Source organism: Gnatocerus cornutus, chromosome 4 (genome assembly GCF_029298725.1).
Source record: "Gnatocerus cornutus isolate USDA-ARS CGAHR chromosome 4, icGnaCorn1.1, whole genome shotgun sequence".
In the NCBI taxonomy this organism is placed as follows: domain Eukaryota; kingdom Metazoa; phylum Arthropoda; class Insecta; order Coleoptera; family Tenebrionidae; genus Gnatocerus; species Gnatocerus cornutus.
This window is the reverse complement of record NC_142236.1, coordinates 7708392-7736278: the sequence shown is the minus strand read 5'-3', so window position 1 is coordinate 7736278 and position 27887 is coordinate 7708392. Positions and strand designations below refer to the sequence as shown.

The window sequence follows — 27887 nt, the reverse complement described above, 5'->3', positions numbered from 1 at the left end:
GGTTATGGTTTTGTCCCCGCGACAACCGCCGTACGGCGATATTTAAAAATCGATTTTGCGAAAATCAAACGGCCGAAGAGGACGAAAACCCGCTACTTTGTTAGTTTGGAAACTCGTCGGCAAAAGGGCAAAAGGAGCGAAAATAGTACGGTTCCGTCGTGAAAACTGGCAAATTTTTGACTTTTGAAAAAAATAGTAGATTTTATCAGACGGCAAAAAAGTGGTACTTTTTGTCGAGCAATTAAAATGTAGTAGCAAGGCGAAGCGTAGCGTATGCAAAATTGCTAACAGCAAAGCCACTTTTCGGAGAAATAACAAATACTACTTTTTGGCCTGTTATTTGATATTGAAAGTGAATCAATGCAATTAAAAAAATAAGCCATTAACTTATTTATCCAATTCTCATATACCTCCTTCTTATCTCCGCTTGACCAGTTGTCGGCATGACTTTAAAACTCACTACACAATAGTACCAATAGCAATTTACCGAATATTTACCAAATAGCAGATTTTGTTATTGATGAAAAACATCGGTAAAATGTGCCACCCGACTATCCCTGTCTGATGGTCGTTTTTTTTTCTGGTAACAAAGGGTGTGGAGTGGATGTCGGTACTTATAAATACTCATAAATAACAAAACTAACTCAGATGGTGTACTCCTTTTGTGTAAAAAGTATCTTATTAAGTCATACACTCTTGCACTTTTAGTCTCGTCTAATATCTATTTACTGCCTTAGAACGATTATAAGTTGGCCGAGTCGTAAATGGTACTTGAGTTTTTGGGGTATTTATGATGAACGGTTCCCTTTTCTTTTTTTGTTAAACTACAATAAAACGACCATCAGGACTTCTAAATTCCTTGTTAATTTATTGTTTTCGCCCAGTTCATATTTGTTTATCGCGACTATCGCTGTGTGATGGTCGTTGTTTTAGTTGTGTGAAGAGGAATGCAGTGATGTCGATTTAGAATTAAGAATTAAATTATAAAGAATATTTTATTTATATCGTCAGAACAGAATAAGTTAGGACTAATAAAATTTCCATAGGTAACTGTTTCGAGAAATATCCCAATATGCGAAAAATTAATGAAAAATGAATGATATGCTACGGTTTCGAGAGATAATAAAGTACGACTTTGTTGTAGTAGATCGGGAATGGATTAAAATTTAAAAAAACGAAATTGATTACACGTTCGTTTCTTTGATTATGCTTTAAGTAATTAAGTCTTCGTCACCCGAAAGCGGCGGTCCAGTTTGTTTACCACTTCAGATCCCAAGAGAGGAGGTAAAAAATACAGTAGTATTTGAAGCTTCGCTGTCAAGTTACAGCAGGTACCAAATAGTGATTTTATGGCTTAATTGCAGTACTCACTATACAAAAGTATTAAACCAGTAAATTAGCAGATTCTGAAATTTTCTTATTTTTTACTCCTTTTGTGTAAAGATTTCCCGCATTTTTAGTCTGTCTAATATCAACGATTAAAAATCGACCGAGTCGTAATAAAATTCGATAATCGTCACGTTCATTTCATTTATCTGTTGTACTTTCGCATAAGTATTTTTAAAAATAGCCTGTTAGATACTTGGTATTTATGCAAATTTTTTATACAGAGTATCAAGAAATGTTTGTCCATCAAATGATAATAATCTGTGATTAAACAATGAATTCGCGCTTGTAAATTGAAGTTTTGAAATATGCTTAAAGATTTTCTTGTGTAAGTTACGCATACATACCCAAAACACACCTTGATGGTCAAAGAGATCCTGTATTAAAAATAAGTCGAATTCGATTAATAAATCAATCTCCGCTAATGTTTCCTTGGTTGCTCGAACCGATTTAAATAAGTGCCGAGAAAAAAAGCCGCTACCGTACATGTTGTGTGTACAAAAAATCAGACCCTTTTCTGAAATGTTTACTGCATCTTTATGACTTCTCTCGACTCAATGGTTATGGTTTTGTCCCCACGAACATTAAAGCATTTTGAAACATCTACCACGTCAGCAAAGGCGGACGAACGAAAACGACTTTCAAAAGTCTCTCACGCGAAAAGCAAAAATCGGAAAAGGACCAAACCACAACCACCGGAATCTCGGGAAAGTGTACGTTTGGGAAAGCTCGGCGAAAGTGTCGAGAAAAAATCGGTGAAAGAAGGTACTCGTGCAAAACTACGTAACTCGTTCGCCGGTATTCTCGTTTTATTAGAGGCGCTCCGCCTGTACACGTTTTATATATATAGTAATAATTAAGAAAAATAGGACAAAGTAAATAGCATAAACAATAACGAAAGAAGTATAAACTGAAAGAATTTAGACAAACAAAGAGAGGAAAAATAGTCAAAAATTTTAATAAAAAACAAGAAACAAATATTAAAGAAATATTTTGCAAATACTAATATAACAACAAACAGTAAGATAAAACAAGAAAAGGAAAGAATATGGAAAAAATTTAAGAAGAAAATAGCAGAAACATCCTTCAGTACGATAAACACTGTCTCTTCTGTTTTTGCATCTTTATTATTATTATTTTAGCGACTGATAGTTGATGTAATTATATCGAATGATAGAAACTAAATTAGTTGACAATGTCAAAGATTGATTATATCGAATGTTCACTGTAATTCAAATTTTATTTATGATTGTAATTAAAATAATAAATTAATTTTTTTTAAATTTTTCAAAATTATCTGATTTTAGACTATAGAAAGTTGGAAAATAGACATCATTGTACATTTTAGGAATAAATATAAATATAAAAAAATATAAACTCGGAAATCTCGGTTACGCTCTAAACAAAAATTTATAAAAATTTCAATTTTTCTTAAATTTTCAAAATTTTGTCACTTTGGTCTTTAAAAATTTGAAAAATGTGCCATCTTAGATATTGATTTTGATTGTGTATAATTAAAAGAGTATACAAACCCAGGCGTTGCCGTGATTTAGTCTAAACATTTTTACAATCAACAAAAAAATCATTTTTTTTTAAATTTAAAAAAAAATTTAAAAACCTTTAATCTTAAGGTACGATTTCATGTTGACTTGCGGCATTGCAAATCATAGTTGCGCCTTAGCAACCCCAATCAAACTTGTACCTTAGCAACTGCGACAACGCAATTTTGCGCCACTGACTTGAAATCGAACCCTTAGTCTCTATAAATTCAAAAAATGTGCTATCATAAATTTTATTCATGATTAAAAAAGCGTTAATTCATTTTTCCGAAATATTTCAAAAATTATTAGAACGGTGGAATAAACGGATTTTTAAAAGATACTCTGACGGTGGTGTTAAATGTGCGAATTTAATTGAATCAGAGCCAAAGAAATTGAATATAGAGCCTCGTGTCCATCAAGTTTTAATTTACCACAAAAAATGCAAAATCCACCGAACGCCGAGGTCCACCGAATTCAAAAAGCCACCAATTTGCAATTGCTGTTTTTTGTTCGTTTCCCCCAAAACGTGATACAAAAATCTCATGCGTTTTTGTCACTTCAATTGTGAGACGGAGCTATCATGTTAATATATGACGAAGCTTCGCCCGGTGCGTTACCGCACTCGTGCGGTAAAATGCGTCCTGGTCGATAAAAATCGGTAATAGGTCTAATCAGTGCTTGGTACGGCACCACAAAAACGCAGTGTCGTAATTGAATCATAATAATATTTAGATTGGCAATCATTATCCCATGAAAAGGTATAGGTATCTATAAATTAATTTGAAACTAAACTTATTACAGCCAACAATGAAACCTTATTATACCATGACTTGGCGTAAACGTCCCTGTTATAATCATAATGATATGATACCATTTAGGAATAAAAAAAAATCACCGCGACTACGTAAGTAAGATTATTAAAAGTGGCGACTAAGTTTCTGGAATTCGGAGAACCGAAATGATGAAGGTGTTCCGTAAATTAAAAAATGAGGTAAATCTGATACCCATGAAAAATTAGAGACAATCGTTGAAATTTATGTGGGACTGTGAACGTCGTCATTAATTTTGATGACGGTCTAATTTTATGGAAATTATCAACTTTTTCGGATTGCGCCATAACACGTTTCTTCTATTTGCACAGGTCTTGTGTGAACAGTAAACATGTCTTCAAAATTTTTATTGGAATTCTTGTTTTGGCATGAGTGTGGGATGGGACCGCTAGGCAAGAATTAGAGAAGTACTCATATTTGCAAAAGATTAGGTAATCTGATGTTTGCTTAAGTTGTTTGGTTAGTGTTAGTGGCCCACATGGTCTTTTGTCGATGACATCGAGGAGGAATAAGAATTAGACACACTATGAAAGTTTTTTGATTGAAAAATTGATTGGGTCTGTTTTAATCTTGACTATTACAAGCAGGAAGTTGTAAAATTCTATTGGAATTCGGTAGCTAAGGCGCTTTGGAGAGGTATTTTAATGAAGTGAAGATAGAGACACTAAACGAAATCGAAATCTACAAGGACGAATTAAATTTGCTTAAAGGTTTGTAGGAAAATAATAATAATTAAAAAATTTCAAAAATTTCAAAAGTTTTGCGTAGTCTCAATAACAATTTTTTTTAATTCAATTTCCGGTTCTAAACTTCTGTAATTTTGTTGAGTTATTAAACGTGTTCAAGGCAATAATGAATCCGAATCTCATAACTCATAACATTAGCGTTAAAATTGTCCAAAAAAATTTACAAAAAAAGTTGAAAATTCCGAATTATTTCAAAATTTAAATTTTGGAAAAATTCAATTTCCGGTTCTAAAATTGTGTAATTTTGTTCAGTTAATAATAGTTATTGTCCGAGACAGTAATGTTGCCAATTTTCATTCGTATAGCACCAAAATTGCTCAAATAACCAAATTTATAAAAAAAGATAAAATTTTCATTTTCTAGCCACCCCAAAATAAAATTTAAAAAAAAAACTCCATTTCCGGTTCGAAAGCGAAAAGTTCTTGAGTCAATAAACGTGTCAAAGTTAGTAATTCTCCCAAATTTCACTGATATAACGTTGAAATTGTTTAAGTAACAGAATTTTTTGAAAATTTCTTTCTCATTCAAAAATTAAAATTTGATAAAATTCTATTTCTGGTTCTAAAATTTTGTAATTTTGTTTAGTTAATAATCGTGTCCGAGGCAGTAATGCTGCCAATTTTCATTCGTATAGCATCAAAATTGCTCAAATAACAGACTTTTATAAAAAAGATAAAATTTTCTAGCCACCCCAAAATAAAATTTAGTACAAATTCCACATCCGGTTCAAAAACGTGCTTTTTTGAGGCAATAAAAGTGTTAAAAGTAGTAGTAATTCTTCTACATTTCACTGATATAAGTGTTCAAGCAATAGAACTTATATAAAAAAAAACCGAATTTCTTTCTCAATCAAAAATTAAAATTCTATTTCTAAAATTTTGTATTTTTGTTAAATTAATCGTGCCTAATAGACAAATGCTTCCAAATCTCATTAGTGTAGCTGTAAAATTGCCCAACAGAATCTTTAGAAAAAAAAGAAATTTTATAGCCACCTCAAAAATTGAAATTTGTAACAATTCTGTTTCCGGCCCTAAAATGTTATAATTTTGTTGAGATAGTAAACATGTCAAATGCAGCAAATGTTAACATTTTGTTAATATTGCATTTAAATTGCCCAACCAACAAAATATCTAGTTACCCCAAAAATTAAAATTGAAAAGAAAAAAACTCCCGTTCTAAAATTTTGTTATTTTGTTCAGTTTAAAATTATGTCCAGAGCAGTAACGTTTGCAAATCCAATGACTTTAGCGATTTAATTAAAAAAATGAACAAAAATTTAAAAAAACATATACAGGGTCCGTCAACACTTGTGTCCATCCCCAAAATCGTCTTTAATTTTAAAGATTAAATTTTGAAAATTTGCATACGCTCACAGTTGACAAAGCTCTAAAAGCTGACGCAAAAATTTGTTTTTATCACTGATAGATTTGGCGTCGCGACGCCTTAAAAATGTAATGTTTAGTTAATTGTAAGGGTTTGTGATATAAACCCCTAATTTAATTTTTTTTCAATACAAATGTGTTAAAAATTTCAATGCAAAATTTCAATTCGATGCAAATTGTCTTTAAAATTTGAGAAAATAATGCTGTTTTATCAAGTTACTTTCCAATTTCATTACGTCAAAATTGGGAACTACGTTTACACCCATCTGCCAACATCTTGTGTCACAAATGACATCTATCCTTTGGCTCGCTTTAGATTGTAACAAAAGTCTTAATTGCTGAAATTGTCGCTTTGTCGATGTTAATTAACGATTTCTGGTGTCCATAAAGTGCAACATGCCCGTGTTAATCAAAATTAACCTTTATAAGAGCGAATGAAGTGACTTGTGAAATTTTGGTGTAAACGTAGTTTGCCGCTGCGCTGTCAGAATTTTGAAAACTAACTTGATAAAATTTTTTCGCAAATTTTAAACACAATTTGCATTAGATTTATATTATTAGATATTTATATCACAGTTATGTTGGAAAAAATTGAATTCGCCAATATTTCCGCAAAAACTCGAAAATCGCTAAAAATTATATTTCTTAGACGTCGCGACGCCAACCAAACCGTGATAAAAACAAATTTTCGCGTCAGCTTCTATAGCTTTGTCAACTATAAGCGTATACAAATTCTCAAAATTGTAACTTTAAAATTAAAGTCGATTTTGGGGGTGGACACAAGTGTTGCCGGACCCTGTATATGTAATTAAAAATTTGGAAATTGGAAAATTTAATTTCCATTTCTAAAACGTTGTCCCTTTGTTGAATTGATAAACATCTCAAATGTAGTAACTTTTCCAAATATCACTACTAAGGAGTTAAAATTGTTCAATTAACAGAATTTTATAAAAAAAAGATGAAAATTTCTTTCTCCTCTAAAAATTTGGAAAAAATTAAATTTCTAGTTCTTAAATTTTGTAATTTTGTTACGTTAATCGTGCCCATTACACTAATGCTTCCAAATCTCATTGATGAAGCTGTAAAATTGCCCAACAGAATTTTTTGAAAAAATAGTATATTATAGTACAAGTTTATAAGCAAGACTTTACAACACGCACGACCAGTTTAAGAGCACGACGCATCAGCTGACTGCTTTTAACGTCGTAGGTGTTTAAAAGGCGCTTATAAACGAGTGTTTTACGCTATTTTTATTATACCTATCCATTTACAATCCTTAAGGAGCATTGAAAAATTGTGAATTTACCCAATAAAATTATCAAAAAAAAAATATAAAAAAATACTGGTCATGCTTTCCGACCAACTTCATACGATTATGGCAAACAGTGGTATGAGCATCGATGAGTTGCAACGTCATGTGGGATAGAAATCGTTGAGTGTGACTAGTGGCTATATTAAAGAATCAACTTCAAACAAAATAGTTGTTTCCAAACGCATTGCTGTTCTGAACACATTGCTAAATCAACTTCATCAAGAGCTATGGTCGTCCAACAGAAGAATGAAAATGAAAAAGCTTCTACTAGTTATAAATTAGAAGCAACAAACAACAGTAACCAGATTAAAGCGGGTGGCTTTGAAATTTTCATGTTTATTTATATTTTAAATAAAAATTGGTCCGGACATTTCACTATTTCTTGTTACCTAGACAACTTTAAAGCTTTAGTGCTTTAAAGACTCCTTTTTGCACGCTTTTGCGTGTTTTAATTTAGGATTATAATGCAGGTATAATAAAAAAGAAATTTTCTAGCCACCCCAAAAAATAAAATTTGGAAAAATTTGTTTCCGGCCTTAAAATGTAATTTTGTTGAGTCAATACATTAAATAATAAATAAAATTGCGAAACTAACAGAATTAAAGAAAGGAGTTGAAAATTTCTATTAACCCTAAAATAAAAAAATTCAAAAAAATCTATTTCCGGTTCTAAAATGGCGTACTTTGGATCAGTTAGTAATCGTGTCCAGAGCAGTAATGCTTGCAAATTACACGACTTTAGCAGTTAAATTAAAAAAGTAACTAAGATTTAATAAAAAAAAAAGATATCAAAAATAAAAATTTGTGAAAATTTAATTTCCGGTTCCAAAATTTTGTTTTTAGCAGCTGGTCCTAAATTAACTTGGAAATTCACGTGTGAATTTGAAACAAGTAAATTCTAAATGCATTATTGTTCTAAATAATAATTAATACAAATGAGGTTTACAATTCCAACTTGCATTCATTGTCCCCAAGAAGATCACACAATTATTGACGCATGTGCTCGAAGTGACAATTAGCTCCCGGCAATGCAGGGACCTGTGGTAAACGTAAAGGATGTGTATGTGCATGGTTTGGTGTTCACATGCTGAAATTTCACACGGGTGCAGTACGGTAGCGATTTCAGTGGTAATAGTGGCAGAGGATAATTATCGAGACGCCATTGTTCCCTAATTGGCACTTAAAGAAAAACCGATGGGGTAATTAAGTCAGGATGGCTGTTATTAGTTGGGACATTTTTCTTGGGCGATTTTCCCCTAAGAATAACGGTGCTACCGCCGCTGGTGCAGACTACAGCGATACAGGACAAATGTTCCTTATTGATACTGTCATTTACAAATGTACGGCGGATCAGATAAGTGCCTTGCGGACTCACATAATAAGAGAAATTCTTACTCGTTATGTGAACCATCTGAATTACAAATCACGCATATTTCTCAATCAGATACGCATTTCAGAACAATAGAGGCGAATAGCCAACTATACGTTAGTTATGCCAATGGTTCGGACTCCACTCTCCCCTAAGAATCGGTGATTACGATTCGATTCGATTCATGCTCAATCTGACTAATTTCATCTAACTGTCGATGCTTAAAATTTAGACAATTATTAAGTAATTAGCGGCGGTCTTGAGCAAATGATGCTATTTGTGAACAAAACGGTAAAGAAATGATTTAGTGAAACAGCTGGAAAGACAAACAGATGGCCTGCAGCGGCCTTGGTTTACATTTTTATAGGTTTATTGTATTACGCTAAAAACATCTTCTCTAACGTTATTATTAATTAATCTCAAGGAAGAAACGACGTGATTGATGCGGAACAGATCAAAGCTGGTGACCAAATCGCTAATGATCTCGATTCTATAATAAATTCCAAATACGACTCTTAAGTGTTTTTCGAGCAATCTTCATGTTATTTGCAATTTAAGAACTTCCGTTGGTTTTGATGGCCACCACATCAAACTTCGTTATAAATTATAAACATTGTAGTTATTCATGCAGCGGTCTTTAATTAACTGGCAAAACAGTTTCTACTTCAAATAATCAGGCAACGATTAAGAAAAGTAACTACCATTGCTGAAGATTATCTAAAATACGAAACAGTTTAGTTACTGAACTGCGGCAATTTGTGATGTTAAATGGAGGAGAATTCTGTTTTTATGGTCTTATAAGTGAAGGCTTTCGTGACTGGAGCAATGCTAAAAAGTCAAATTTGAAAACGAAAAAACTTTCGCTCACGTTTTGAAAGAGGAAGATGATTAGCAACTAAACGAGAGAAGCGAAATTCAACAGTTCTTCCTTTCCTTTTGCTTGTGAATATCCTTATATCGTCCTCTTTTTACTTTTTCACTTGATCCAAAAGTTTCTCTTTTTCTTAGCTTGTTCCTTTTCTTTGTCCTGATTTACGATATTTTTTACCAACGACTTATTTTTTCTCTTCTGCCGCAGTTCTGTCATTTGCCAATTCTTTCTTTGTATTTTCTTTGTTATAGCTCTTTTTGTAAAATTTATTCGTTTTCAAAATTTGCGAAAAAACCAGAAATATTTCTATTTTTTCAGGAACCAAAAGCTTTTCTCAAATTATTTATTTTAAACTTTGCGGAGGCTCCTACATTCAACATAATTAACAAAATTTTGGGAATAATTAAAAAAAAATAATAAATTTTTTGAAATCCATTTTTTTTTTAATTTCGACCATATGGTATATTCGTAAATTGCCTATATTAATTAAACTATTACTTTAAAATTGCCTGAAGTTACTCATTTCAGAATGATTAATCATCCTTCAAAATTTCAAATATTTTGAAAACAGAATAAATTTTAATTTTTTTTATCATGTATGAAAATCATTTTTTTTCATTTAAATTTCGACAATAATTTGTAAATTGGTTATTTGTTTGCGTTTAGCGGAGCTTACTACCTTCAATTTAATTCGTAATCCTGCCAAATTGCAAAATTTTTAAAAATACAGAACAAATTTTAAAAATTGCAAAAATATATATTGCACAAAATTGGTTATTTGGTGGACTATAACTTTAAAATTTTCGGACGCTACACTTTCAGCTGGTTGATTAATAACATTGTCAAATTGCAAAATTGTTGAAAATACGAAACATATTTTATAAATGTCTACTTTCGGAAAAAAAAACGGCAAAAATTGTAAAAACACGCTCAAAAATAGGTTATGTGGTTAACTAATAAATAATGAAATATTATTTTGAAATTTTCAGAGGAACTTGATTATTAACTTTGATAAATTGCAAAATTTTTGAAAATACGAGTGTTTCGAAATTTTTGCTTTAAACAAAAAGACAATTTTTCAAAATTATGGAAATTTAATCGTACAGGGTTTATTATTGGAATTTAACTGTGAAATTTTTAGAGATGACTACTTCAAACTTGATTAATAACCTTGTAAACTTGAAAAATTGTTGAAGGTACGAAAAAGATTTAAAAAATTTTTACTTTAAAAAAAAACACGAATTTTAAAAATTGTAAAAATATACTATAAAATTGGTTATTTATTGAACTCTAACTCTGAAATTTTCGAATTTTAAAAAAATGTAAGAATTTAATCGTCAATTAGTTTTTTATTAACTATAACTCTGAGATTTTCGAAGGTTACTACTTCTAACTTGATTATTAACCTTGTCAAATTGTAGATTTGTTGAGAATCCAAAACAAATTTTTGAAAATGTTACTTTTAACTTAAAGACAATTTTTCAAAATTGCAAGAATCTATTCAAAAATCGGGTAACTAGTGGAATATTATTTTGAAATTTGCAGAGGCTACTCATTTCCACTTGATTAATAACCTTGCCAAATGGCAAGAATTTTTAAAATACGAAACGGTTTTTAAAATTTTTACTTTCAAACCAAAGACGATTTTTCAAAATTATGAAAATTTCATTGTACAGGAGTTATTTATTATACAATATAACTTTAAGATTTCTGAAGGTTACTACTTCTGACTTGATTAATAGACTTGTAAATTTGCTAAAGGGTTGAAGGTAAAAATACCATCAAAAAGTGGTTATTTGTTGAACTTTAACTCTGAAATTTACTACTTATAACTTGGTTAATAACCTTGTAAATTTGCAAAACTGTCAACGAAAAGACGATTTTTAAAAATTGTAAAAATATATCCGTCAATTGGTTATTTATTAGACTATTACTCTGAAATTTTCGGAGCTTACTAGTTCTAACCTTCTCAAACTGCAAAGTTTTAAAAAATTCAGAAAAATTTTAGAAATGTTTGAAATTTTTTTTTGAAAATTGCCAAAAATGTTGGTTGTATTTTGGATTATAGCTTAAGTTGGTTAACGACCTTATTACAAACATTTTGAAAAAGCAGACTGATTTTCGATTAACTTAACTTGTATAACCATAAATATAATAAAACAACAAAAAAATATAGCAAAAAAAAATGAAAGGTCGAGAATTTAAAGTCCGTTTCAGTCATCACTGTCCCAATATTATAGTTGGTACTTAACAACCTGACATCTTCGTAACATATAATTAGACCATCAAATACTCCTGGAAGAACCTGTTCAATGGCCTCTTCCAAGACAAATATATGGGAGATCTAAAATTTTAACAACCTTTAAATCTTAACGACCACTTAATTTTAACGAGTTGCGAATTTCAATAACCCTTCCATAAATTGTCGTATAAAACTGGTCTCGTTCGAGGGTTAAAAATGAAAATCCAAACTTACTTTCACCAGTCCACACGAACACGAAGAAGACTCACCTGAAACAAGAAAGACAAATTAAAGAAAACGAAACAAAAAAGAAAGTGTCTTTGAAATTTATGGTTTTTTAATGGATTCAATTACAAGTACCCAGAAGTTGTACCTTTTAAATTTCCGATCAATTTGAAACGGCTTGTTATAACTCCGACCGGTGGTAACTAATGATCTTCCATGTAGCAACAAAACGAGAAGTTGAAGAGTGGTTTCTTTATATTTGTCCGTCGTTCTATCTTTGTGTACTTTCGCTGTACACGCCGATCCTTATCTCGTAATCAATGTCGATTGTTCAGTAAAGTTTCAATAATTATCGCTCGGAATAATTCAAATCGCCTCGTAATCATCACTGCTAACTCAACGTCTGCAATGAATTCTTTTGATGAAGAAGGGAAAAAAGTAGCCGAGAAATAGTACCGCAACTACCATAACTCACTATTAACCTCAAAGCCTGACTAGATATCCCGCAAAAGCCATGTTTCACCATTGTTTAAATCAGATATATACCCCAAGAGCAAATAATCCCAAGAGTTTTAATAGATAAGTACGAGTATAGGTAGCTAATTACCAGATCGTGTTGCCGGGTACCTTATAAATTAATACTTGGGAAAAAAGCAAGAAAACTTGATGCCTCAGGCCTGCATCTTACTGCACTCATAAATAATGGACCTTACCTATTTCAATGCACGCTAGTTCAACGATTCCCATACCTGTTTTCAGAATTAATTAAGCGCAATCGCGACTAATGCCTTCGCAACTGGGAGAGTTTATCAAAATTCAAACAGAACCAAAATCGCCGGAAACGGAAACAAATTAGGAAAAAAGGTCCTCCGGACGTTTCAAACATTTCAAATTAAAGGAGCGTTTCGTTGGGTTAGAATTGGTTTAATTTTGTTAATTAATTAGGCATGCAGACAAAACCAAAATCGCAGCGAACAGAACCAAAATTAAAATAATAAAATTTGGTAGCTTTTTTGAAATTGGAGAAATTCCAGTTGAGTTGAGTTTTAATTAATTTAATTTTTGGAATTAATAAAACGTAATTGCAACTTATGATAGAGTTATCAACATGAAAATAGAACCAAAATCGCCGGAAACGGATACAAAATGTGAAAAAAAGTCATTCTGTTGTGTTCTTCGGAAACGAACATTTCAAATTAAAGTAGCATTTCTTTGGAATTTAATTAATTTAATTTGTTAATTAATTAGGCATGTAGACAGAACCAAAATCGCAGCGAGCAGAACTAAAATTAAAAATAACAACAAAAATCTTTAGCTTCGTTTAATTTAGAGAATTTCTAGTCAAGCTGGGTTTAAACTAATTTAATTTTTATAATTAATTAAACGGAATTGCAACTCATGATAGAGTTTAAATGAAAACGGGACCAAAATCAGCGGAAACGGAAGCATAATGTGAAAACAAGTCATTTTGTCGTCTTCCTCCCAGACAAACATTTTAAATTAAAGGAGCGTTCCGTTGGATTTTAATTGGTTTAATTTTGTTATTTAATTAGGCATGCACACAGAACCAAATTAGTAGCAAATAGAACCAAAATTGAAAAACCAAATTCTGTAGCTTTTTTGAAATTGGGGAAAATCTAGTTAAGTAGTGTTTTAATTAATTTAATTTTAGAGTTAATTAAACGTAATTGCAACTCATGATAGTGTTTATCAACATAAAAACAGAACCAAAATCGCCGGAAACGGATACAAAATGTGAAAAAAAATCATTCTGTTGTCTTCTTCAGAGACGAACATTTCAAATTAAAGTAGCATTTCTTTGGGATTTAATTAATTTAATTTGCTAGTTAATTAGGCATGTAGACAGGATGAAAATCGCAGCGAACAAAACTGAAATTAAAAAAAAAACAAAAATCTTTAGCTTTGTTTAATTTGTGGAATTTCTAGTCAAGCTAAGTTTTAACTAAATTGGTTTAATTTCTTTAATTAATTAGGCATGCAAACTAGACCAAAATCGCAGCGAACGGAACTAAAATATCAAAAAATATTCTGTAGTTCCCTCCAGATTGTCCAATTGTTAATTAAATTGGGACGTAATTAATTTTCAGAATTAATTAGGGGCAATTGCGACTAATGCCTTCGCAACTGGGAGAGTCATCAAAATGTAAACAGTACCAAAATCATAAAAAATAAATAAAATAAAATAAAAGATAGTTCTGACGAATATCTCAAATTAAAGATGCAATTCGTTGGGTTCTAATTAGGTTATTTTTCTTAATTAATTAAGCATGCAGCAAACAGAACCAAAATTCTGTAGATTTGTCAAAATTGGGGAATTTTTGGTTAAGTTGGGTTTAACTAATTTAATATTTAGAATTAATTAAACGTAATTGCAACTCACTCAAAGTGAACTAAAATCAGCGAAAATAGAAGAAAAAAATCATTCTGTCGTCTTCTTCAAATTAAATAAGCAGTTCGTTGGATTTTAATTGGTTTAATTTTGTTAATTAATTAAGCAACCAGACAAAACTGCAGCGAACGGAAACAACATATGTGTAAAAAAAATCAGTGGTTTTCCTCAAATTGGGGAATTTCTAATTAAGTTGAGTTTTAATGAATTTAATTTTCAGAATTAATTACAACTAGAAAATTTTATCAAAATGCAAACAAAAACAAAATGTGAAAAAAGACATTCTGTCTCGTTTTTCCGAGACAAAGATTTCAAATTTAAAGAACAGTTCGTTGAGTTTTAATTGATTTAATTTTATTAATTAATTATGCAAGCAAACAAAACCAAAATTACAGCGCACAAAACCTAATAAAAAATCTGTAGCTTTCATTACAGATAAAATTTCAAAATAATTTGAGTATTGACTGAATTAATTTTCAAAACTACCACGAATAAATGGGAGTATCAAAATAAAAATAAAAACAAAATTAGCGGAAACGGAACTAAAATGATTAAAAATGTCATTCTATTGCCTTGTTGGAAAATAAATATTTCAAATTAAAGAAGGAATTCGTTAGGTTCTAATTGGGTTAATTTTACTAAATTATTACGTCTACAACAATACAAAAATTGCAGCGATATTCGGTAATTTTAATTTCAAATTAATTAGGGTTTTAAATAATTAATATTCGTAAACCAAAATCGGAATATTGGTACATTTTAAATTAAGCGAATAAGTCGTTGATTTTTAATTGGTTTAATTTTGTAAATTAATTAGGCATTGAAACTGAACTAAAATTGCAGTGTTCGGTACCAAAACATTAAACAAAAATTTGTAGCTTTGTTCAGAGTTCAAATTTGTTCAAATTAATAAATTAAGTAGTAAGTTGGGGGTTAATTTATTTAATTTTCAGACTTAATTAAGCGCAGCCGTAACTAATAGAAAAGTTTATTAAAATAAAAACAGAACCAAAATCAACGAAAACAAAAACAAAAGACTACACAGTTGCTTCTATTGCTTTCTTAATTTTTAATGAATTTAACCTTCAGAATTAATTAAGTTCAAGTGCAACAAAACTAAAAAATAAAAAAAAAGTTGCTTTGTAGTGAAATATTTCTAATCAAAGAAGCAATGCATTGACTTTTAATTAATTTAGTTCTCAGAATTAATCAAGCCCAATCGCAATTGGAACAGTTCATGAAAATGCAAACAGAACCGAAATCAGCGCGAACGAAACCAGAATATCAAAAAACTTGATCCCCTCACTCTTCAGAGTGGTAAATTCCAAATTACCGAATCAACTCGTTAGGTTGTAATTAATTTAATTTCGAATTAATTACAAACAAAAGTCTTCAAAATCATGCATCAAAATGCAAGCACAACCAGAAAGTAACAAAACATGTTTTCTTCCGAGTCGATAATTTCTAATAATTAAAGTAGCAATTCTATAAGTTTTAATTACTTTAATTATCGGAATTAATTAAGCGCAATAGCGACTAGAAAAGTTTTTGATAAAGATGTTTTCGAAATTAAAATGCTAAAAAGTTCAATCTCCAGCTCTCTCAGTGTGGTAAATTTCAAATTAAAAGAGCAATTTGTTGGGGTTTAATTAGGTCGTTACTTATACGGACACTTAATAGATGCCGTAAAAAGGGGAAGATGTGGGCAATCAACAGAGAATAGTCAAGAACGGTTAAATTGCACACCCTGTACATTGTATAAATTATGTTCCCGTACATTGTAAGTATAGATAGAAATTAAAATTCAAAAATAAATCAATATTTTTTTAAATCCAAAATCTAAAAATAGTTATTTGTGTAACAAAACCGTAAAAAATCTTTTCTGTCCGAACCCATATTTCATAATTTAGAAGCCGCCAAAATTTATCGCCTCTCCTTAATTTAAATAAATGACAAATGACTCGGAGAAATAAATGCGACTATGCAGAAATGAATCATCTTTCGCGATTTGAGACATAAATAAACTGTTGCTATAATTTCAATAATGACAAATGACAAATGAGTCCGTGAAATAAATGCGACCGTAAAGTAACTTTTGACAAGTCGGTACAAAATGTGACACTTTCCGGTTATTAATGGAGACGTAAATCAGCATATTCGCAATGGTCACTAAAAAGTCTTTCCAACTAGTTGGTTAATAAAGACCCAAAAATCGTGCATTAATGGTCCTCATTAATCGTTTCCCAACGTGGGTGCTTGCACCACCGCAATCTCAATAAAATAAACTCAATTCATGAATTCCACCAATCAGTGATATTTTCCAGGTTGCTGTAATGAACGTAATAACCTCTGCACAATTTATTATAGCTACAAGGTCATTCCAAGTAATAACCACTAAAACCTTAACATTGTGAGTTATCATCATCAAACGCACTCTCATATACTTAAACCTGGATAATAGTGATAAATGTCAACATTGATCATACAGTAATCTCGGTCATGTATTTGGATCAGATTAACACTTGCTGCTTATTTGTTGAATACTAATGAAAGCGATGAATTACGCATGAGCTGGTAACATCTGCGACATGCGAAGACAAAAACCGAAATTGTCACTTGGGTTCGTCGCCTTACCGAGAATCGAACTCTCCGAAAAAACGCCACTTTTCGCGGACGTTGCTCTGCGCCGCTAATGGAACCGCACTTTTCCGTTTCAATAAATGGATTGTATGGGCAGGAAATTGATCTTGTCTTAATGGGACGGCTTCGGATGGGTTAATTGGACTTTCGATTTTCGAGCTTTTGACAGCTTCCGCTACATGCCAAAACGGATGTTGAAGCAAACCGAAATGAATTCAGGATTATCTTTGTAATTCTGACAAATCTGGAGTCGTAACTGTTATGGAAATCCGGAGTAAGCATGAAAAATAGAGGAATTATGCTCGGTTGCGGTAATTTAATACGTTAATAGATTTTTCGCACCATTGGGAAAACAGAGATTATGCACATGCTAGGATGACTTTTAATGGGACGTTAGCGATGCTACTGACGTTCCAGTAACGGTAAAAAACTCCTCAAAAGTGAAAGAAGTACCATAAAGGAATTTTTCGAAAAATGATCGTCCCATCGGGCATATTTAGCTTTAATCTTTGGGAAGGCAGGCAAAGATTAATTAATTTTGATAAGCGTAGTATTAAAATTTCCAAGGCATTTTGCAAAAAGTTAATTGAAAATTAAGCACCGAGACAAAAAGAGCACGCTGAAGAAGTACCACTTTGAATGCGTCGTGGCCGGAAGAAGTCTGTGGGGTCTTGGTCGAAATTTTTCCGGGGTGAGTGTTGATGTGGGTGCAGAGGGTCAGTGAACGCGCGGTCTTCATACGGCCTTGGTAATGAACCTCCTCCGGTAGAGAATGCCGAGCGGAACGCTCCATGCATTTGCATCACCTCCACACTATCGCACCATCAAAATGTAAGCAGTGCTCTAGCAAAAGAACCAAAAAAGGAGTATTTGGTTCTTCGGAAGAGGAATCGCTTTTGGTTCCTCCTTGGAAGACCTCGGTGGCTGCGGCCAATGATGGTCTTCGCGAGTTATAAATATGCGATGTTCCACCTGCCGTGGTCGAAGTAGTGGTACGACCCCACCACCAGGTCTTCATCAGCCGCCGCTGTTGAGGCAGGAAAAGAAGCAGTTCGTCGCTCGCCAAAGCATTTCTGTTGTGGTTGTGACCGTGAACGCACCGCAAAACACAAGGCCAAGGACAGTGTCAGTGTCGAGACAGTTCACCATCATCATCGTCATCGTCTGCATCAGCCGCGCACACCACGGAAGGAAGTTCAAGGTAGGTGCAATGATCCTCGTGGCGCCGTACGCACGCGATACCCGGAGTGGAGTTTCAACCGGAACTAGTGCGACGAAAATCCGGTTAAAGGGCTCAGCGGTGATTGTGAAGTGATGCGCTCCGGAAATTTACTCCGGGAGGACAAGTGTGTTGCGGATAAGACGAGACCCGGAAAAAAGTCTTGTGGCGAAAAAGCGAATCTGAGACGTGAAAGTAGCGATGCATATCGTGCAGTTTTTTAACACTGGAAAGCTCAACAATAGCGGAAAATTGGAGCCGTTTCCACACAGAAAAAATTCTATTCGATCCGCTGCGAGAGGATACGAAAGGAAAAGCTGAAAGTGACGCTGAAAATATTAAAAGCTCACTAAAATTACTTACAGCTTTTCCTAAAAAATTAGTTAATATAGAAAAAAAAAAATTTCCTTTTGCTGAAGAAACAAAGTGTTCAGTGCTCAAACTTCTGCTCAAAAATTCGAAATTTTCATTCGCTGCTTAAGAAAATTCCGTCGATTATAAATTTTGCAAAATTCAGAGGAAAAGCGCAAATTCAAAATATTAATCGAAACTTTCAAACTCTTCCTGAAAAATTCACAGTGCAGGAATGAAGAAAATTATTTCCTGCAAATTTACCTTTAAAAATCTTCCAGAAGAAATGAAGAGTGATTGTGTTCAGTGCTCAGTCTTCAGTAGTCGCAATGAAAGAAAATTAGATTTTATATAATTTCCTGAAAAAATTGAGTTCTGCAAAAGTGAAGAAAAGTATTTCCTAAAAATTCAAATTTTAACGAAAGAAACGAAAAGTGCTCGATTAAGTGTAAAATTCAGCAGTTTTTAGAGCTTTTCCGGAAAAATTGCTTAATATATTTCAGTGCAAATACGAAGAATTATTTTCGCAAAATTTAGTTTTTGTTAAAAGTTTTCTTGAAAAATTAATTAAATCAGCGTCAAAACTTTTCGAAGAGTACAAATTTACGTTTATTAAAAAGAAGAAACGAGAAGTGGTTGACGAAATGCAAAATTAACACTTTTTAGAGCTTATTTGGAAAATTCCAGTTAGTTAAAATATTCAGTGCAGAAATAAAGATTATTCCTGGAAATTAAAATTTAAACAAAGTGCAAAAATTTCCTGGAAATTTCAGTAGAAACTTATAGTAATTAAAGACATTTTTTTCCAAAGAATTTGCGTTTGAACATGCTTGAAATGTTTTTAAATGAGCTTTTCCTGAAAACAGAATTGAAACTTTAAGAAACGAAAAATTATATAATAAAATTACAACAAATTGTTATTAATTATATAAAAATTTATTAAATTAGAGTTAAAACTTTATGCGAACTTAAAGTAAACTTTTCAGTGTAAAAATGAAGAAAACTCCTGAAAGTTTAAATTAGAACACAAGCAACGAAAACTGCTTAACACAGAGTAAAAATAAATATTTTTCAGAGCTTTTCCTAAAAAATTAAGTTTAAACTTTTAGTGCAAGAACCGAGAAAATTATTTCCTGAAAATTTGCGTTTAAACATAAGAAACAGAAAGTTCTTCTAAATAATACTTGTTAGAGCTTTTTCCTGAAAACAGTTAAAACTTTCAGAAACGCAGAATATTTTCTGAAAATAAAGTTTTTTACTGAAAAAATTATAAAAGTTAAAATATTTTGCAAACTCGAGGCAACATTTTAAGTGTAAAAATGAAGAAAATTCCCGGAAATTTCAATTTGAGCAGAAACAACGAAAATTTCTTAACACAGTGTAAAAATAAATACTTTTTTAGAGTTTTTCTTGCAAAATTAACTTTAAACTTTTAGTGTACCGAGAAATTTTCTTCTTAAGATTTTACGTTTGAACAGAAGAATCAAAAGTGCTTCGCAAAAAGCAAAATTTTACACTTTTTAGAGCTTTTCTTAAAATATTGAGTTGAAACCGTGCAGAGCAAATTTGAGCTTGACTAGTGCACTTTTCAGAGCTTTTCAGTAAATAATAAATTCAAACTTATAGTGTAAAAATTAGGAAAATTTTTTAAAACTTAATTTTAAAGAGAAGAAACAAAAAATAATAGAGTAATTACTAAATTTGCGCAACTCCTGAAAAATTGAGTTAAAACTTAACATGCAGAAGTCGAGAAAATAATTTTATGAAAATTTACGTTTGAGCAGAAGAAACAAAAAGTGCTTCACCAATTGCAAAAATAAACACTTTTAGAGCTTTTCCTGAAAAATCCAAGTCAACCGGTAGGTACAAATATAGACAAAATTATTTCCTGCATATTAAATTTTGTGTACAAAATCCATAAATTGTAATTATAAATAAACGAGAATTGCGGAAAATCGATATTACATACAATTCTGCCAAACTGGAAAAAAGAAAAAGCAAACTCAATAAATTTTATCGTATGAAAAGTTTGCTAATTCCACATTCATAATAGACCGCAAATTGTACTGAAAATATCCATTAACAGCTTTCAGCGAATTACATTTTAAATATTTATATAAGCTTGCTGAATAAATTTTTTTTTCTATTTTCCTCCAACAAAACACAAAAAAGTTCATAAAACTCTCCTCAAAGTTAAAAACTAAAATCCAGGAAATCCCAGATCATAGCAGTTACTTCGCGCCCACGCCCTATTAAAAGTGTTAATTTAACTTCACTCAATCCTCTTCAAACAAAGGCGAAATATTTAAACTAATCATAAGAATCATAAAAGCGATAATTTAGGAATAATAACTTTGATTGACGTTCCTCGAAAGCGAAGTGAAACTAATTTCAACTTCAAAGTACAAGAATCAATTTTCCAGTCGGAGCTTTTTCATTCCAGCTTATCAAATCCGAAAAGTGACAGTGAAAATATAAGCGGATATCGATTTGTTTGACTTCCGAGGCGATATTAATCGAAACATCCAACAAAATAAGAAGAAAAACAGCTTTATTGCAATAATTGAATCTCGCTTGTTTGGGCATTTGAATCTCCAGATTAAAAACCGATTTTCTTTGGAAAATTGTACGTTTTCCCCGCCGCCGCGTTACCGTTACCATGTGGGAGTTCCCCGGGTCACATGGGGTTGCCGCAGCAGGTCACACCACACACACGTCTCTTTTGATTAACTTTTTCCCGGTTAATTACCCGCTGCATTGTATTAACCAATTCGTACCGATTAACGACTAACGAAGTCCATATTCGGTCATTTCCTTTACAGGAATTTTAATCTTTCAATAACGAGCGGTGCTGCGATTGACGCGAAGCTGGACGTCAATATGATGGGCCGCTTTGACGAGCTTTTAACATAAATCAAAGCGACTAAAACCGATTAGACGTGCAAAAATCCGCGTTTTACGCTGTCAAATTCCGCCGGAATTTCGCGGTTCATTCGAGGCGGCGTGTGGGGCAAGTGCGACCAAATTTTTGGACAACTTGCCCCGTTTGGGACGTCTCGGGCTAACTTACCCCGTAATGTTGCACTTACCCCGTTATTGGAAAGTGTGTCGCGTGACGAATCCGATCGCGCCCACGCTTCTTACGGAAAAATAACTGTATTGTCCAAATCGGAAACGTCGGGACCTACGCGCCATGCCCACATGGTAAGTTCGCGTCCAAGTGACCCGCAAACCCACCGGTTTCCACCGTAACCTGACCTTGCTGAAACCTGCGTTGATAAACGGTAGTTTGGATTTTTGCAGCGCAATTAAAAGTTCCGTCGGAAGAAATGCCGGCTTGCTGGTTTATGACAGATTTGGACAAGGCGGCTCCGATGGGTATCTAACTGCAGAGAAGATAAGGTGCGAAATGGGTCAAAAGTTCGAATTTCCATTTCCTTAAGTGTGCGAATATTCGCGAAAAGTGAATTTGTTTTCGTTATTCGGTCGGTTCTTAAAATAGAGCCTTCAATTTTGACGATTTTCGGATTTGTGCTTGAGGTATTAAAGATGTCTTTCGTCTGTAGAATAAATACAGAAAACTTAATGTAAAAAAATATGTACAGCACTCACGTCGAAACCTCATAGCACTACTTGCTTACATTTTCTTATTTGACTGATATTTTAGTTTCGAACTAGCTGAGGGTACGAAGCGTTTTTAGACTTTACTTCCGAATCAGCGAGGCAAGTTGAGCGTTGATGACAGATTACTTCCGAACTAGAGAGGCGTTCAGAGCGTTTATGGCAATTTAGTTCCTTTTGCCGTTTTGACAGATAAGACGCGAGCATGCTGAGTGTTGATTGCATATTACTTTCAAACTAGCGAGACATAATGAGCGTTGATGACATATTATTTTCGAACTAGCAAACCGTGCCGACCGTTGAAAACATATTATATCCATATTACTTCCAAGCGAGGCTTGCCCAGCGTTAATCGCATATTACTTCCAAACGAGAGAATCGTGTCGAGCGTTTATCGCAATTTACTTACTTTTTGCCGTTCTGACAGATAAGACGCGAGGCATGCCGAACGTTGATCACATATTACTTCCAAACTAGCGAGGCATGCCGAGCGTTGATTCCATATTACTTCCAAACTAGAAAGATATACCGAGCGTTGATTGCATATTACTTCCAAACGAGAGAATCGTGTCGAGCGTTCATCGAAATTTATTTGATTTTTGCCGTTCTGACAGATAAGACGCGAGGCGTGCCGAGCGTTGATTGTATATTACTTTCAAACTAACGAGGCATGCCGAGCGTTAATCGCATATTACTTCCAAACTAGAGAGGAATGCCAAAAGTGTATCTCATTTTACTTCTCTTTTGCCGTTCTAGCAGATCAGCCGCGAGGCTTGCCGAGCGTTAATCGCAAATTACTTCTGAACTACAGAAACATGCCAAGTGTATATCGCAATTTACTTCCTTTTTGCCGTTCCAACGGATAAAACGCGAGGCGTGCCGAGCGATGATTGCATATTACTTGCGAACTAGCGAGGCATAACGAGCGTTAATCGCATATTACTTCCAAACGAGAGAATCGTGTCGAGCGTTTATTGCAATTTACTTGATTTTGCCGTTCTGACAGATAAGACGCGAGGCGTGCCGAGCGTTGATTGTATATTACTTTCAAACTAACGAGGCATGCCGAGCGTTAATCGCATATTACTTCCAAACTAGCGAGGCATGCCGAGCGTTGATTGCATATTACTTCCAAACAAGAAAGACATGCCGAGCGTTGATTGCATATTACTTCCGAACTAGCGAGGCATGTCGAGCGTTAATTGCATATTACTTCCAAATTACTATTTACTTCTCTTTCGCCGTTCTGACAGATTAGTCGCCAGGCTAGCAAGCGTTAATCACATATTACTTTTAAATTAGCGAGGCGTTTATCTAACTTCACTTTCGAAAATCGTCAAAACATATAATAGTTATTTACAGTCGCGTGTGGTAACTTACATTTTACAGCGCGAAATCAGTTTGAAGCACGACGGCGTAGCCGGAGTGCTTTAATGATTGAGCGCTGCAAAATGGTTAACGCACAAGAGTTGTATTAAACTTTTTGGCCGAAAAATTTTAATTTAAATAATTGGGTTTTTCAAAATTCATGAGAACTGTCACATCTGACATTTGTAAATTTCATCATCTGTCAATTCTGTCAATTTTGTAGTTGGTGCACAAAAAGTACACAAGATGGCTCTGTATAAAAAACGTTTTAATATGACTTTAAAAATAGAAATATTGTCTTAATTGAGATAATAATTTAGGTAGATTCCACTTTTGTGATCAATCTTCATTATGGTAAAGTGATTTTAATTTATAAACGCATCTGAAGAGCAGATGATTTGGGCAATTTTTACCGCACGGCGTGTGTAAACGTCCAGGGCGCTTGTAAATCTAGTGTTTCCGAATGAAAAATTGAATGTTAATTTGACGTTTACAATTCATGAGGCCAAAAATATTCTTTTCGTTTACTGATTTTCAAGTAAAAGTCAACAAAGCTCGGCACGCCTCGCTAAAACTAAAATTCTTCAAAAATAAGCCGCGATAAACGCTCAGCACGCCTCGCTTGATTATTAGTCAAATTCGATCAACGCTCGGCACGCCTCGCTTGTTTAATAGTTGAATTCGATCAACGCTCGGCAAGCCTCGCGTTGTTAACCAAAAATTTGTTATTTAAAGAACAAGTTTGATAATGAAAGCGACTAACTTGTTCATTAACAAATAAGTGTGTTACAATTAGTAAAAAATACAAAAATTTGTAAAAAATTCGCACATTGACAAAATACCTCTTTAAAAAATACGTCTCGCAATCTCTGACAAACTGACTTATGCCACCAGCCATACATTAGAAAACGTTCATTAATATGTATCATTACTGAACGATTCGAAACGTATGACTGGTTTTAAGGAATTTACTTATTTAATTACATTTGAACAACTGTAAGTATTTTACGGCATGACAGTAATAGGCGAACGCAGCATTTGCTGAAGAACCGTAAAATTTTTAGAGTGCGAGAAAAAGGTGTTTACAAAAACCATTAAAAACTGAACTGACACATCTTTGACAAACGTCACTTTCAATTGTCGAGTCTCCAAATAGATGGCGCTACTAATAAAATGAATTTAAGGTCACTAGATCACATTGTCTGTTTTGTAAGGTACCGCTGTTAGTTTTCAGTGCGCAATGCAAGAGAGACAGACATAGTCCATAAATCAATGGGTTAGAACGAGACGCAAGATTCTAGGGAATTGTCATAAAATTGTTGACGTAAAATTTGTCATTGACAAAATGTAAGGTTATCTTAAATTTATTTGTTTAAAATACACTTAAATAAACCGTGGGTACAAAAAGAAAATTGGTTCCAACATTATAACAGACTATGTGAATACGTAAGAGGTGAGCGAACCGACATTAGAACCGATTCCATTTTAGCACGTTAAGGAGGTGCAATACTCAGAAACGGTCTCGGACTTCAAGCACTGCCTTTTCTATTCTCCAACGATTCGACTTGTATGCAGTAACGCCCTAATTAGAATATGCTATTAGCACTGATTATATTGTAGCTTGTCCCGACGATGTAGTAACAATGATGAGATGTTAAAGTAACTGAGAGAAAGCATTGCACAAATGGAAGTAGCAAGTACATGAGCAGAAAATGAAGTACATGAGATATTTTAAAGGGGCTATTAAGAAGAAAGAATTTACAAGTTTGAAGAAGTAGACATGTTTAAGATCTTGAATGAGTTTATGCAAAACAACTGCAACAAAATGAATATCAAGAACAAATATTAAGGTTATGTTAAAATTATTTACTTAAATCACCCTGAAATACAAAATTACATCTATTTTTAACACTACAGGAGACCATTTGAATGCGTTTAAGGACCTTCGTAGGCCACATTAAACTATAGAACCAGTTTTGCATATCTTATGTATATTTCATGTCCCATTGCATTTTCAGTTTTCACATTCATTATGAGGAAGTAGCAGCGCCTTCAAACCAACCATCTTCTGCCGCTGATGTTGAAAGCGATGGTGTGTCTTCCTCATGTGACTGTGTATCTGCACTGTTCAAGTGATGAGTGCAATGACTGTGTCTTGTCCACCTGCTAGTTTATGAGGCCCCGCTGTTACATTAAGGATAGCAGTCAGTTGGTCCTACAACACATTTTGAGAACGTTTACCGTTGAGGCCGATATACTTACACTTTACAATATCATTGCTTGTGTTTTAGGCATTTGAAATAATATTTCTGTCCATATCGCAGGTTTTGTGATGTACCACATGTGAGTGGTCTTGCTTCTTCCATTTTCTTGCCCATAGATTTGATTTTCAACTCATAATAACAATAAGATGAACGAGTTATTCGCCTGAATGCAAGAAGTTCATGTTGGTATTGGGGCTATTGAAACACAAAAGCGATTGAAGACAAATTGGGGGAACATTATTTAAATTTAGTTCACGGAATTCATAAACTAACAGGTACAAAATTCCAATTCCTTATAAGAAGTACTCAAGGGTTCATATACAAAAACCAACTTTAGTATTCCTCCAATACGTACTGCTTAACCAATGTCACAATGATTGTCGGCTTCGATAGGGCTTCCATCTACCTTCTTTTTGGAGTTTTCTGAAATTTGTGGAAAGTCGTCGTACATAAAACGTCAAATAGTATTAACTTACGGCGGAGGAAACAAATACACCATAACGATTCGTGTTGAGAAATCGCACATTCAAACCATTTTATTACAAACGATATTTGACAAGAATTGACAGTTCATAAAGCAATGTGTCCACACAAACAACATTTAAATTTAGTGCGCATGTAGAGATAGACAGAAGATATCGTTGTCTTTCTTTTTGTCACTAACAGCGGTACCTTATAAAACAGACAATTTGATCTAGTGACCTTAAATGAATTAATTGTCTGTTGTTTTGCGCGTCTTTTGTCGCACTGCCGCGGCTTTGCCAAAGCAAGCATTTTTTGGGTAACTTGTCCCAGTAGGAAACGCGCTTTAATTCGCCATGTTAATAGATTTCTCGTCGTAAACTATTTAAGAGGAATTCCAGTGTTCGACTTTGTTATGCAAAGCGCAGACATAAATGTATTTAAAAATCGAAATGCCATAAAGTTTGTTACGCGTTATGTGGTAAATGAGACTCTGAACGAGCGATCGTGTAAAAAATCGCTTTGACTCTTCCCCTAAGTATTCTGACCCTGTTGCAACATACAGTTACGTCTGCGGTGATCTAATAACATTCCATTGTCGCATAATGGGACTGCGTAACGCGATGGGAACCGCAATTCTAGGCCACGCGGTTAATTACCATTTTGTCGCTTTCAGCGACCACATGGCAAAAGTCGGAAAACAAGATCGCGCGACTCAACTGTAACTCCCGAATTCCCGAAATCGAGAAAACGGAAAAGAGGAAGATCGTAAATATCCCAACATCATTAAAATCGTGTCCGGCACTCTTTGTGTATTCGATTTCGATTCCGCAAACAATGCGTCCGCTGTGCCATGTGTCAAAGCTCCGGTAATTTATATTAGGCTCCGGAACGCCCGGAATCCTTCCGATTTGATCCGTCCGTCGCGACGCCGCCGTGATCAGAGGTCGGTTTCGTTACGTACAAATCCGTTGAGCACCCCGTGGCGAGCGTGCAGCTACTGTGTATGTCATCCACCTCTAACCCCTGACCGCCAAACCGCCCATTTCACGAGGATTTTTTCAAAGGAGCGACATATAAATTATGTCTACTGGGAATTCTCCTATCGACATTTGCATTTATTACTATTGTTACTAAACAATAATATTGTGCAGCCAGCACGACCGCTTCGTGTTGTTCCTCCGCGAAGAAGTCTATCCTACATTCTTATCTTATTTGTGTTTTCGTGACGTTTGACGTTTAATCATCGCTCATCAATTACTCGAAACATATTTGACTCCCAGTCTTCACATTTACGACCGCCTATTCCATGTTGCGGTCATTTACTTACTGGTCCATGTACGAGCTTAATTAGCCTTCCGACTCGATATAAACAGAATTCTCTTGAAACTACACATTTTACGTACCTTCCTTTTAATTAATTACCACTGGAAAAAACGACAAGAAAATCGAACACGCTGCGCCAACATAATTAATTTTTTTTACGATTTTCCCGTACTAACTTTACACAAAAAAATCACCAGACCTACGTTTAGAAAGTAAATTTAACGTGTAATGTGGTTTTAATGGATATTTAATTAATTTTCTTGTTTTTACTAGCTCCTCATAATTGAATTAAATCGCATCATTGATGGCACGCTCTACCACGA

At 33.5% G+C, this 27887-nt stretch overlaps 2 protein-coding genes and 2 long non-coding RNA genes across 6 annotated transcripts in view; 2 read left to right on the top strand and 2 right to left on the bottom strand.

Moving 5' to 3' along the window:
- Positions 1 to 27887, bottom strand: part of Atg16 (Autophagy-related 16) — a 510049-nt gene that overhangs the window by 364514 nt on the left and 117648 nt on the right. The gene's annotated exons all lie outside the window — the stretch shown is intronic.
- LOC148176326 (uncharacterized) overlaps positions 17924 to 27887 on the top strand; it is a 101855-nt gene continuing 91891 nt past the window's right edge. Inside the window, exon 1 of the mRNA XM_088034169.1 lies at positions 17924 to 18154. The gene's annotated coding sequence lies outside the window, so the exon portion shown is untranslated. The remainder of the gene's footprint in view (positions 18155 to 27887) is intronic.
- On the top strand, positions 24707 to 25486 carry LOC148176328 (uncharacterized). The gene is made up of 2 exons (XR_015770011.1): positions 24707 to 25079; positions 25133 to 25486. It is a non-coding gene; the product is annotated as an uncharacterized LOC148176328 (long non-coding RNA).
- Positions 25590 to 26476, bottom strand: LOC148176327 (uncharacterized). The gene is made up of 3 exons (XR_015770012.1): positions 26253 to 26476; positions 25775 to 26199; positions 25590 to 25727 (listed from the first exon to the last, which is right to left on the bottom strand). It is a non-coding gene; the product is annotated as an uncharacterized LOC148176327 (long non-coding RNA).